Here is a 13,267-nt window from a genome sequence, read left to right as displayed (position 1 = left end):
TGCAAGGCTCTTTCCACCTGCCCTAGGGGGCAGGGCCCACACTCACCAGCTCTACAGAAGAGGCTTCTCATGAAGACATAAGAACATTGCCCAGCAATTGTTTTATTTGTTTTAATATGCTGTACACCACTTTGAGATTTTTATTAAAAATATAAAGCAGTATAGAAATAAAAAAATTTTTTCCACCAACAGGCATCGAGATATGAGGATCTCAGTTCCATGATTAAACAGTTCTTCCAACGTCTCTCTCTCTCTCTCTCTCTCTCTCTCTCTCTCTCTGTGTGTGTGTGTGTGTGTGTAAGTTGCCTCAGAAAACAAATTTATAGGCCTACCTTTCTTCCTAGGCAGTTATATAACAACCTCAGAACAGGAATACATAATTGCATAAGTCAAGTCAGCAACTACAGTTTGAACACCCAGCCATAGGTAGGTTACAGACATGACTTTTCCCCATTTTATGTCCCCATTGCAAAGCTAGGCATATTACCCTTCTGTGGTTCAACTGACTGAGTCATGTGAATTTCCTGCAGTTCAGCTGATCACCTGACAAGTCACATGATACTCTTCTAGATCATGACTAGCCTGATCAAATGCAAAAGAAGTCAAAACCCTTGCACCTTTAATTGTTGCATAGGGAGGAGGGCATTTCAGCAGGTGTAACTTGCCTAGCAATTGCGTCAAGCAGAGATAGTCAATGTGGGGTCCTCCAGAGGCGTTTGGACCCTGACTCCCATCACCACCAATGGGTGGAGGGTTATTGGAGTTTTAAGTCCAACAGAATGTCCAGGGCACTGTGTTGGCTACTCCTAATGTAACGGTTCAAGAGCCCTGTTCTCTTTTTTAACCAGACCAATCTAGTGCTGAGCAGCTTTGTATCTGCATTATCACATGAATGTACACTTGAAAATTGCACGGGTTTAATTTTTGTCTTCCCATGAGGCATAGTGGCCCCACTAAGGATAAAGTTGTGTCCTCATGTTTCCTTTCTTTATCTACATAGGGATCAAGGTGAGAAAGTTCTTTCAATTGCATATTTGCCCTCTCACCTAAATGGGTGCAAAAATAACAAGGAACCTGCATCCAACCTGGGATTTGAGGTTTTCCTTACTCATTTATTCCATCCCCAGTATAGTACATTGCTTAAGGGCAGATATGGGGAATGAGCGTTTGGCCTGTCATTCATTCCACACACCTTGGCTGTGTCCACAGTGGCCAAAGGTGTGTTTGCAGTGGCTGAAATGGCACAGCATGTTTATGGCAGCCCCAGCTGCTGTGGCAAGGATGGGTGCTTTTGTGCTGGATGGATCCTGGTAGCGTTGCTCCTTCTGAAAGAGCAGGTGCTGGAGCTTCTCTGGGAGCCAGGGCAGTGGGCTTGCTGGCCCCCAGGCCGGTCTGGTCTGATCTGGTCTCTGTGTAGGAAGACAAGATTTTGAGCATTAAGGCAGAAGGCAATGATGACAGGAATCTGCCAGCTCCCCTTCCCCTGCCTCCCAGCACACAGAATGCTGACATCCCCTTTTTGTTTAGGCTGACAGCAAGCACCTGGCATGCTGTGTGCAATATTGCTGCTGCGGCTGCTATTCTCCCCCCACCGCCCCCCTCCCCCAGCACACGCACACACATACACACAGGCGCACACACTTCCCCCGCAGGTTTAAATAAATGCAAACATATGCTGCCATTAATGGGAGAATCACTCCTGTAAACACGAGTTCCTTTTTATTCACGGCTTCCTCTCCTCTCCCCTGCCAACTCCTAGGGGAAAAGAGAGGTCAAGTAGGGACTATTCTCATCCTTTTATTTAAACCCTCCCTCCCCCTTCTCCAGCTCAGAACAGGCAAGAGGAAAAATGAATTAAGCTAATTGGTGCGAGGGGGAGCTGGGACAATAGCCGTCCGAGTCCTACTGGGGATTCTTTGGCTTTCAGGGGCTGCATCGATTCAGACACACACAGGATTTCAGTCTCGCTTCCCTTTCCTTGACTGATTCTTTGAATTGCCTTCTGGATCTAAGGGATAAAGGGTAACAATCCACTGGGAAGTGCTCTAGCACAAGCACCATTAAAGGAAGTGGAATTGTGTGAGACCACGGTCTGGCTCTGTGTGTGTGTGTGTGTGTGTGTGTGTGTTTGTTTGTGTGTGTGTGTCTTGCTCAATTACCAGAAGCATTTGGTCACTGTATGAATGAACTTTCTGAACTGGACCCCCATTGCCTCCCTACCCCTACCCCTACCCCTAATTCCTTGTGTTGCTGGATCACTCAATACTGCAGCAGGAAGTATAAAGAAATTGATGGAATTTAAGCTGAGATTCACCGGTTCTGCTGAACTTTGCATAGTGAACATTGTATAGAGCTGAGTGGTTTTCTAGCACTTTTGATGCTGGAATGGATGTGGAGACCCATTACAGTGGTATGTAAATGCCAAGAATTAATCTAGTTACCAATATGCTCAAGTCAAATCAGATGCCAGAAAATGCTACCTGGCATGCCCAGGTCTAAATCTGCCAAGCTAAAGATATTGCTGGCACCTTGACCATTGAGCCAAAGGATTCCCAACACCCACTTGCTAATTGTATGTGGGGTTGCTAGTGAAATGTGAAATTGCCATAATTCAGAAGCACATTCTGGAGGCCATCCCTTGTGGACTTGTATGGGGAACCTTGAAAGGTTGCTATGGGTTTGGGGTAGGGGAAAGGGATGGGGGGTGGGAGAACCAAGGCCCCCTGCAAAAAACTTAACCAGGTTAAGGATGTGCTGATAGCCTCATGAACCCACTCTTCACAAGGCAAAGTCATTGTCATAATTGCCCTCTCCTTCTTCTTGACAACAGTCAGAGCTCAAGGGATCACCTGGATAAAGCTTACTGCTGTGTGTGCCAATGAGAATCAGTGCTTTGCCAGATCTGGATCCAAGCCTAGCAAGGGCCAGCACATCATTGTCGCTTTCCCTTTACTTCAGCACACGCACGGCCTTGTCTTTTGTCCTGCATTCACCTCCTTCACATGACAGTACCTAGGTCAGGCACCCACCCATCATCTCCCCTCTGTAGCAGTGGTGACAGTGACAACACCCTCACTAGACCTGAGTCTAGGCCTGGAGCTGTTAACAATGCAGGCTTTGTCTGGAAACAGGGTAACTCTAGACCACAGATTTCTGGACTGGAACTCATAGGATTTGTTCACCATTTAAGACATACCCTTTCAGATGCTAGAAGAATGTTGGTGATTAGATACAATGGTGAGAGGTAAAAAAATATGGTTGGTTGGAAGATGAAATTGTCAATTTCTGTTTCTCTCGGATTGTTGTTTTTCAATTTTCTAGTCTTAAGTCAAGTTTGCCACACTTTCATATCAGTTTGTGATTCTTTGTTTGAAAAATCTTCATAAATTATTCTTTTTTAGTGTGCATTTCCCCTAATATAGGTACATAGTCTTGTATGCAATTCTGTCTGTTATACACATACATGAAAATTTCTCTAATACAATGTATTTTTTGTATATTGTTTTCACTATTATTTAAAAATATATGCATTTCCCCAATATACTTTTTGTACACATTTGTCAACTGGAGAAGTCATTGCAAACTTTGGAGAAGTGTGAATTTTGAAGGATCACTGAATTTTGGTTTGTATATTGATTGAAGAAATGCAAATCAGGTAAGCTTGCATTAGAAAACAAAGCTAAACTTAATTCGTCTCTTCTTCCTACTGGAATATTTGGGGTGGTATTCAACATGGTTGAGATAGGTTTATTTATTTCGGTGGTTCCACTTTGAGTAAAACTTAGTTGCATCTGACCTAAGATGTTAGTCAAATATTTGGAAAAAATATAATGCAGGTCCCTGCACCAAAATAAGTCATTGCAAAAATCTTGTTTTTACAAATTTATGTGTTTTTGCACACATTGCTTAGCTGGAGAGCCGCACTGCAAAATTCGGAGGAGTGTGAATTTCAACGAATGGCAGTGTCTTGGTTCACAAATTGTTCCTGAAAGTGGGATTTGCATTTACATATGAACTGAATTGCAGTTCTCCCCCTTCCTTACTCCCAAGTAAGTCTGCATAGGATTGTAGCATTAGGCTGGAGGTAACAAGTATGGAGAAGTGTGTTGAACTGCGGCATTCATTAACAGCCACTGATATTCCCGCCTTCATAAATCTGTCTGGTCTTTTACTTAACCCAGTTATACAGCTGGCCATCACGTCATCCTATGGAAGTGAGCTCCAGAGAACAATGCTGGACTGTGCAAAGAAATGTTTGTTCATTTCAAAACTTGTTAGTATGTTAATTTTACCAGGTGCCTTCCGATGAGAGCTTCATGGGAAGCAAATGTTCCTCATTTGCTTTTTCTCAGCTAGTGGAGAGAAGTCTCCTCAGCTATTGTATTCCTCTGAAATTTTAATGTCTGCTCTTAGCTGCTCCCAGTTTTTGTGCCTTTCACAACAGAATGGTGTGGTGGAAAGGGGTAGAGAATCAGTTAATTAATCCCACACTTTCTGCCCAAAAAAGGGCAGAGCCATGCACACCAAATCTATGCTGTGATAGCAGCTGCCAGAAGTGGAGCCAGAGAGAAGCTGTGGCCTCTTTCAAGTACAGTTCTTGCCACTGTCAAGAGCCCTCCTAGTTCAGATTGACCGTTCATCTAGTTCCAACATACAGTTTCTAACAGTGGCTGGCCAGATAACTCATGACAAGCAGGGCAACAGCCACCACCCAACATATAGTCCCACCACTGAGTGTAACTGAAGGCTCTGTGTCAAGTTGAAATGATCTGTTGGTGTCATTTTTGGACAGGACTGCTGTTCTTTCTCAGTCTCCAAATATTTGCTAACTAGCAAACACATGAAATTTGTTTTAGCTTGTGCAGCCGCAAAACCTGGGAAACAGTTTGCAAAAGCGGATTCTCTTTTATAATTCTGGTGTGCCCTTTTATGTTGTTTTTGCATCAACCTATGTTGATAAGAATTTATAAAATTGTGCCTTGACATCTGCAAACAAACAAACTCCAATAAACCTCAGAGCATGCTGGCTAGTTCATTTCAGCAAGGTAAGTGAGCCCTGCAGTGGCCAAAATGGTACACTTCTTCTGTCATGTACCAACATGCAGACCTTTGCTTGCTGGGTCATTCTCATTTAGGGAACATTTGAGTGATGGGACAGGATAAAGGGGGTGGCGGGGATATGAGGTAGTGAATGTGAACACAGGGGTAAGTGCATGGAAAATATTTTCAGCCCCACAATATAGGGATCCCATGCCCTTTAATCCAGACCTGATGCACCCTCAGACTTCTGTATCAAAGATGGCTGAAATACGTCCCCAAGCCTGGGACCATCGACATACAGCCCGGATGTGATGGAGAGGAAATGCCCCTTCTCCTTTCGGGGAACGTGGTGTTTGCTTCCACACACTGCTGTTTACTGCTACTTTTAAGCAGACTCTCACCCCCCCTCCTTTCATCCTCCGCTGAGAGCCCTCCTTTAGTCTCTCATCTCCAGACCTGCAGGCCTGTCAGCCTGCGATGCCTAACTCCAGCTGTGAGCATTTGGAAGGGCAGCCTATCAGAGGGCGCTCAGATGCATAACTCCAGATCCTAAATGACACTTTGGCACCATTTCCCTGATGTTCTGCCTTCTCCTTCCCTGGGTTCTTATAATGTGCCTTTGCTCTACTCGTTGCTGGTAATGAGGCCCCGCCTAATTGCCATTCAGTAAACTCCAGTTAAATTAACAGCTTCATCAGATGAGTGTCAACAGCTGCTCTGTGACAGCCACAGCTCTCCCTGATCTCCCAGTCCTAATGCCCATGACATTCAAGTCATTGACTGACAGCCAACAAATCAAAATCTGGTGCTGCTCTCTATGGCCTGAACTGTCACCCAATGGCCAGTGCGTCCCTGTGTCCATGCATATAAATATACATGCAAGTACATGCATGTGGGGGGGGGAGGAGAGAAAGATTGTAGGTGCATTTTAAGGTGACTGCATGAATGCCAGTAGAATGGAAGATATGGCTATGGAAAACACAGCACAGGTGTGCAGGTGGAAAGCATGTAACTTTAAAAAATAATAATTATATGATCCAGTTGATGGAATTGTTTTCCATGACATATCTCAAAGCCATTTTGCAATAAAAACATCGACAATAGAAACAATTACTATTCTATATGAAAAACAGTAATAACAATTCAGTCTGTAAAAACAGCTAAAAACAATTTTGTACATAACTAATTTTACATCTAATGCAGGTACAGAGCAGAATAAAGATCTCCACTTAAAAGGCTTGTTGATGAAGGTATTCCATAGGTGCCGAAAAGACAATAGATACACACACACACACACACACATACTGTAAGGGAACTGTCACCTTACAAAAGACCCAATTCCTACATCATATGGAACAGATCTCCTGATAAGATGGTATCTGAAAGATGCCTGCAGATACCTTTTTCTGGAATGCATTGATTGGGTATATAAAGGGTGAGATTATTCTGGTTCCAAGCTGACTATGGTTTTGTACACCACAACCAATGCCTTGATCTTAGCTTGGTGGTGCAATTCTTTCAGCAGTGGCATAATATGGTGGTGATACTTGATCCCCTAAGCGGTTGAGCCACTGCATTTCGCACTAGCTGCAGCTTCTGGGCCAACTTCAAGGGCAGCCCTGCATAGAGTGCATTGAAGTAATCCAACCTGGAGATATCCAGATTTATATAAGATCAATCACCTGTAGATTTCCCCCAGTGATTTCCCTTTAACAACAACATCATCAAAAGCAACCCAAAAGCAGCCTGTAATGACTGCAATTCTGTGGGAAGGGGAAGTTTGAAGGGTCAGCAGCAAGGGCCTATGATCTTTTTAGCTCACAATCACCACCACACCTCTCAGGTGGTATCTTTCCTGCAGAGAAAAATGTGGATAAGTTCTACCACCCCACAGGTAGAAAAGTAGCAGCGTGAGTATTTTCCAGCAGAAAAAGGCAGGACTAGAAAGGGTTAGGCAACACCCCCATCTCTGTTTCTCTGTGCAAAGTAACAGCTTCATCAGACTGCATTTATAGTTTTTTTCAATGTGGTAAGGAAGATGAAATGTTTTAATGCCACATCTCATTAGAGCATTAATGACATCACCTGGCATCCTTTGGCTGCCGCAAGTGCCTCAGCACCCTGGCACAGCCCACTGACAATGGCCCCTATCTAAGGCTGTGGGTTTTTCTGATACCAGCAGTGTCCCATTGGGGGCAGCCATTTTAATTTCCCACAGAGCAATGCTATTTCAGGCTGTAGGTAGGGAGGTCAACAGTAGGTGGAGCCAGAGGCAATGATAGGCAAAGTCAACTAGTTATAATATTTTCCCAGTCCTCCTCCCACAAGGGCTATAACACTGAGGGCTTATCCTTGGAGAAAGCCACTCTTTAGCACTCAGTTGGAGCAAAGGGCAATTCAGGCTTTCTGTGAATTGCCATCTGTTCCGGTTTAGAGCTAAAGAGCAGGTTTTCCCTGGGAAAAGAGTGGGGCAAGGGGAAAAACACTCAGACCCATGCTTTCTAGGTATGGAACAAGAGGAAGTGTAGATGAGCCCTGAGACTAAGGAGGAAGCTGACAGCCCACCCCATGGACAGGTTGTAAGTACGAAGGAAGGCAGGTGGAGCCTGGCTGAAGGCAGACTGAGCTTGCTGGGGCAGTTGGCCATTGGTTGCACTGGGCCAGCCACCACTGCCTGCTGCTGTCTTTCCTCCAGGAGGAATATTCCCACTCTCAAGCCATGTGGGAATATTCTAGAGCTTGAATGAGAAACAAAAGGAAATCAAGCCCGACACAAAACTGCAACCTAAGGAACAACCAAGTTGGGATCTGCAATATTCAAGAAATAGGAGGCTGCATATATGACTAATACACCGTAAAGATTACTGTAATACATTTCAGAACGACAAAATAAAAACAAGCAGCCTAATGAATGGTCACTCTGAGACAGGTTTACAGATATCATTTCTTATAAAACCTACAACCACAAACAGCCCTCTCAGGGCAAATTAACACAGGTCACTTCTATATAACAAACAACCAAATGTGCTTTTACCATATGCTTTTCTTCTGCTGTTTAATAAGGTCTTAATAATCCCAATTCTCCCATAAGCTAAAAACCAATAAGACCTTGCCTTTCAGCCCCGCATTTGCCAAAAACAATAAAACAACATTAGTATCTTGGTTCTGTGCCACCTACAAAATAGACAAAAATTAGTTATAAAAATCATTATAATTCTTAAAAGTTCAGTTCCCTCCCCGTAAAATACCCCAGACTCACCACTTGAGAAACAACTTCCGATCCTTAACAAGGGGAAGAGGAAAAAGCAAGCAGAAACCTGTCCCTAGGAGAAACGGTAAAAGCAAAAGAAATGATGGCCACAATGAATTGTATGCCCAAGGATAGTTGGGACTGCGCCAATAGAGAAACCTTGCATGAGCTGGTCCTCAGTGCTGCATTCCCCATCCCTCAGAACATGAAAAGTGGAACACTTTAATTGCAATGGCACGTTCCACATATTGGTAAATAAACTCTAGCTAATATTAAGAGAGAGCTTTGTGCATGGGAAGGCCACCGCAAGCCATTTGAAAAGGTCATCTACATTATCAACTCCAAATCTAATTAGTTAATGCTTATCTGTAATGAAGGCTTCTTCCCACAGAGCAATCTGGAAGGCTAGAGTGTTATGAAGCTCTGTGAAAGGAGTTTCCTGAAGTCCAGGAAGAAAGCCGAATTGGATTCTGCAATTCCAAAATGCGATCTTTACAGAAGAGCTCTTTTTTCAGAAGCAGGGACTTCTTCTGTATTTATTCAGTTGCATATTTAAACCTTTTTCTTCCTTCCTTTTTTAAAAAAGGATAAACATAATTTGGCTTTTAGCCAAACAATTAGCATATGACAACTGTCCTTTTCAGCAGCAGCCAGCTTGGACTCACAATCTGAAAGTTTTAGGTCGCAATCTTAACTATACTTACCCAAATGTCCAGCTGAACTCGGGGAGAAATCTTTTTCCGCAACCTGCAAATACAAAAGCACAGTTATTCCTACAGATATGTAAATACTTGTCTTTTTATTCTTCTTATTCTTCTTTCTGCATTGAAAACTTGCCATGAGAAAAACAAATCAAATACTGTGGCATGTTTGATGGGGCTCTGATCTTCAGGAGGATGCAGCAAATCACATGAATGTTGAAGTGGGTGAGGGGTGATTGACGAAAGAGAGGCAGGCATGTCCGGGACCACCCAGGGAGCTCTGTGGCTCAGTGGGGATTTGGACGCAGTCCAAGGCCTCAATAGCATTGCTTAGCCGAGCAGAGTGTTTTCGGCACTATAAGTACCAACTGTGAAGCCATGGGAAGCAGGACAGAAGGAAAAGCCTTTACTGAGAGCAAACAAAATCAACACTGCAGCTGGGATATGACCATCGTAGGGAGAAAGGACAATTTCATTCCAGCATCTCTCCCTTAGGGTGGCCCTATGCTCTTCTTAGCAGAGGACAGCCATCTAACTGATGCTGTCCTCTGTTTGAAGGACTGCCACGTCTGGTTCAAAGATCTGAAAAAGAGAAAGTAGGAGCTGGAAGATGCTCTTCAAAAGTTATCACCCGGGTGGCAGCAGAGTTTTTCCAAGAAGACATTTCACCTGTACAACTTCCCTCTCAGGCACCCCACTCTAAAGAACCCCCCACCAAAAAACCCCCCTGAATGAAGCAAGTGCCATGTTACTTGCTTATCAGAGGCAGTTTCTCCATGGGAATCTGTAGTTCTTATTGGCTGTACAGTGATGATTCATTTATGAATCTGCCTTAGTTAAGAAACTTACGGGCACAAAACTAGAAGTGCTTGAAGAGTATTTACAAGAATGCAATGAAGCCTTACTTGCCCAAAATGAAGGTAAAGAGGAGGAGGTTCCAGCCAAAATGAAGGGGCTTTAATATGTTTTGGGCGGTTTGCTTTAAGCATAGAAACCGAGCACATTCTTCCCTGATTTACGGTAATTTATGTGCATGCTGTCCCTGCCATTGCCTGATGTTTAAGTCCTTAATTAATGCTTGCCCCTTATATACCTATGGTGAGATACATTGTATAATCTCTGTTTAAATTGTAGTAACAATGTTCCAACTTCTATCCATACATATAAATTACCATATTCAAGTTTTATGTCCAAATCTGTGTCTTCTTTGGGGTGGTGGTGGTTGTGCATAAGTGGCCACCCTACTCCCAATTTACAAATACTGCACTGCTCTGTGTGCCTGAAGGCCTTTCTCCCCTGGCCTACAGTCTAGGGCTAAATACACACCATACATTTAAAGCACCTTCCCAAAGGATCCTGGGAATTGTAGTTTTTAAGTATGTTGGCAATTAAAGCTTTGTGAAGGGCAAACGACAATTTCTGGGATTTTTGCTTTAAATTTATGGTGTGTAAAGCATCTTTGGATTCTCAAGACAGTTGAACTGCAACCTTCAGACTCCTTCTAGTTACCGTATTTTTCTGTGTATAAGGTGATGCTTTTAGCTAAAAAAAACTAGGCAAAAATTGGATGTCGTCTTATACACGGATAGTGAATGCGGGGGACGGCAACATGTGATTAACGACAGCAGCAAGCAGGAGATTGGCAGCGGAGATTGGGTGGGTGATTGGTGGCTGTGGCAAGGCCTGCTGGCGATTGGCTGTGGCTGTGGCAATTGGGCAGGCGATTGGCAGCTGCGGCGAGTGGGCGAGTGGGCTGTTGGTGGCAGCGAACAGGCAGACAATTGGTGGCTGTGGTGAGGTGTGTGATCAGCAGTGGCTGTGGCAAGCGATCGGCAGTGGTGGGCAGGCAGGTGAGCAATTGGCGGAAGTGACCTTCCCCACCCCCCAAAAAGCTAAACTACTTAATTTCTTAATTTGGTGTTAAAAAAAGGGGGGGTTGTCTTATACATGGGGCCATCTTATACATGAAAAAATGCGGTATACTGATCTCTCCTCCTATCTGGTCAGCTCATGCTGCCCAGTAACAACGGGAGGCAAAATAAACATTTTCCATACTTAGAGGCACACACACCCTGACTCTGCCCCATACCCTCCCTAGTCTCCTCCCCCCCCCACTTCAGTGGGTGAAAGGGGGGACACCTCCCCATTTTCAGTCCTCCTCCTCAGTGGGATAATTTACGATACAGGTTAAATTCTCTTAGTGAGCTCACGCGCCAAACTCCCCTGTTCTTTGTTTCCCATAGCAGGTGGCATTACCATGAACAGGGAACACGCTTCAGTCTCTCACATGGTGTTTTACAATCTCCCATCTGTGGCAAGACACAGGTGGACAGCTTTGCGATAACGTGCTGTGCAGCCCTATGGATTTTCACAGCAATCCATTTCTCTGTATTCCAAAAGGCTGCAATGGGATTTTTGCTTGTAGCATCTGCCTTCAAGAAAGGAAGGATACACTTTCCGAAGCACGCCCATCAATCCTCAGAGCTGCCGGTTCACCTGGGAGCAGCTGGGAGATATTCACTTTCTGTATTAGAAGGGGAGCATCAGCAGGGTAAGGGGGAAGGTAGGAGGGGATGAGTTTGCTTGCCTGATGTGACAGCTTAGGGACATTCATCCTTGGAAGCTGCCTTAGACTTGGGGCTCATCCTGGCCCTGCTGCTTTCCCCTGGGGAAATGCACGGTTCAGTGCTAAATCAAAACAAACAGTAATCAAATTTTCTGTGGATTGCCGTTTGTTCCTATTTAGTGCTAAATAGCAGGTTTTCCAGGGGAAAGCAGTTGGGCAAAAGCAAAACCGTTTGGGCCCATGCCTTGAAAGCATGGGACAAGCAGAAAACCACTAGTCCCCATGCTTTCTAGGCTTTGGACAAATGGGAGTATGGGCAAGCCCTAGATCAGATTGTTTGGCCATGAAATCCAGCATTGTTTTCTTTGACTGGCAATAGTTCTACATGGTCCCAGGCAGAGGTCTTTCCCATCATCTGCTGCTTGATCTTGTTCACTGGGGATGACCCAGATTGAACCTGGGACCTTCTACATGCAAAGCATGGGCTCTGCCAGTGAGCTATAGCAGTGCACATTTTGCCTCAGAGATCTTGGGTTCTAAGCACCTTGACCTGGGCAGGGAGGGAGAACCATTTACTGATTTTCCTTGGCCAGCACAATATCTTGAGCCAGCCCTGCAGGCAAAAAAGAAAAAAGAAAGAAAAAGAAATCTCATTCTCAATGTAATATCCATTCTGGATGTTATTCAAAGTTTATGCACGCTCAGCAACAAAAACTGTCCTCATGAAATGAATAATAGTGTCCAATTTGTCTTTCTGCACAAAATATTTCCTTTTCAAAGTATATTTATGTGTGTGAGAGTATTTCTTGATTCTCACACTTCTCTTTGCACTTTGAATCTTCTAAGGAAGTGTGACTAAATTTGTTGGTCCTTTTAGAAAGTTTTGAAAACAAAAATTTGCATTTTTTTTTAAAAAAGTCTTAATTTAAAAGTGGGGGTCTTGCATTCCCTTACTATATATATATATATATATAAATAAAATCACTCCTCTTCCCCCTTCAGTTTACTTGTGCTTGAATGGCGAGTGGAGGAGAGCCAGAGTCACCCCTTTTGGGCCAACCCAATGCCAAAGCACAGCCATGAAGCATTTTCACTTGTAAAACAAGAGACAGAGGAGGCAGTGTTGGTAAATAGCCCATTAACACACTGTGTCACTCCATTAACTTCAAAGAGTAAACATCTCCTTTATTTTCCCTCCCACTCTCAGAGTGGAGATTGTGAGATTCTGTAGTGTCCGGGGCCAGTCATGATGGCTTGCGGAGGAGTAGAAATAAAATCCGCATCTCAAGATTTCAAAATTTAAGGCCCTCTTTATGCCACATGAAATTCAAGGCCCAAAATTTTCAAGTAAAACCCAACATTAGTAGTCCATTAAGTTGGAATGCTTGGATCTGAAATTGGTTTCTCTCACTCCAATGCACCACACCAACACACATGCAGGCATTGCCAAAGCACCACTCTGATTATTATTATAAATAATTATTATTTGTTTAATACCCACCCTTCACCCTAAGGTCCCAGGGTGGGTTACAGCATTATCAAAAATATTTAAAAAAAAATTTAAACAACTTAGTAGCTTTGTGGGCAATTCAACTAAAATGCTTTCTTGAGCTGTTCTTGACCTAACCACTGCAGGTGGCTATTAGGTATATATAGTTGATGTATTTATTTATTTATTTATTTATTTATAGAGGTTTTTAATATCTACTA

The 13,267-nt window shown here is 43.6% G+C and overlaps 1 long non-coding RNA gene across 1 annotated transcript; it reads right to left on the bottom strand.

Annotated features, from left to right (window-relative positions):
* Positions 1-921: 921 nt before the first annotated feature.
* LOC128414314 (uncharacterized) lies at positions 922-9,524 on the bottom strand. Its single transcript, XR_008330641.1, has 3 exons — positions 8,995-9,524; positions 8,300-8,363; positions 922-1,409 (listed from the first exon to the last, which is right to left on the bottom strand). It is a non-coding gene; the product is annotated as an uncharacterized LOC128414314 (long non-coding RNA).
* Positions 9,525-13,267: the final 3,743 nt, after the last annotated feature.

The sequence above is a fragment of the Podarcis raffonei genome, chromosome 5, assembly GCF_027172205.1.
Source record: "Podarcis raffonei isolate rPodRaf1 chromosome 5, rPodRaf1.pri, whole genome shotgun sequence".
Taxonomy (NCBI): Eukaryota; Metazoa; Chordata; class Lepidosauria; order Squamata; family Lacertidae; genus Podarcis; species Podarcis raffonei.
The sequence above is the reverse complement of the archived record's forward strand: the minus strand, read 5'-3'. Positions and strand labels throughout refer to the sequence as shown.